Source organism: Herpailurus yagouaroundi, unplaced genomic scaffold (assembly GCF_014898765.1).
Source record: "Herpailurus yagouaroundi ecotype Mexico unplaced genomic scaffold, PumYag 162, whole genome shotgun sequence".
In the NCBI taxonomy this organism is placed as follows: Eukaryota; Metazoa; Chordata; class Mammalia; order Carnivora; family Felidae; genus Herpailurus; species Herpailurus yagouaroundi.
The window spans coordinates 2,058,516-2,058,853 of record NW_024412403.1 but is presented as its reverse complement, the minus strand read 5'-3'; the positions used below and the strand labels follow the sequence as shown (position 1 = coordinate 2,058,853).

Sequence of the window (338 nt, the reverse complement as noted above, 5' to 3'; positions counted from 1 at the left end):
CCATCCACCCACCCATCCATCCATCCACCCATCCATTCACCCATATGTCCGTCCATCACCCATCCATCCAGCCAACCATCCATCCACCCTTCCATCCACCCATATGTCCATCCATCACCCATCCATCCACCCATCCATCCATCCCCCCATCCATTCACCCATATGTCCATCCATTGCTCATCCACCCATCCATCCATCCATCCATCCATCCATTCACCCATCCATTCACCCAGATGTCCATCCATCACCCATCCATCCACCCATCCATCCATCCCCCCATCCATTCACCCCTATGTCCATCCATTGCTCATCCACCCATCCATCCATCCATCCATCCA

The 338-nt window shown here is 53.8% G+C and overlaps 1 protein-coding gene across 2 annotated transcripts in view; it reads right to left on the bottom strand.

Annotated features, from left to right (window-relative positions):
• The window catches only part of TSPEAR (thrombospondin type laminin G domain and EAR repeats), a 151,093-nt gene that overhangs the window by 23,644 nt on the left and 127,111 nt on the right, over positions 1–338 (bottom strand). The window lies entirely within an intron of this gene.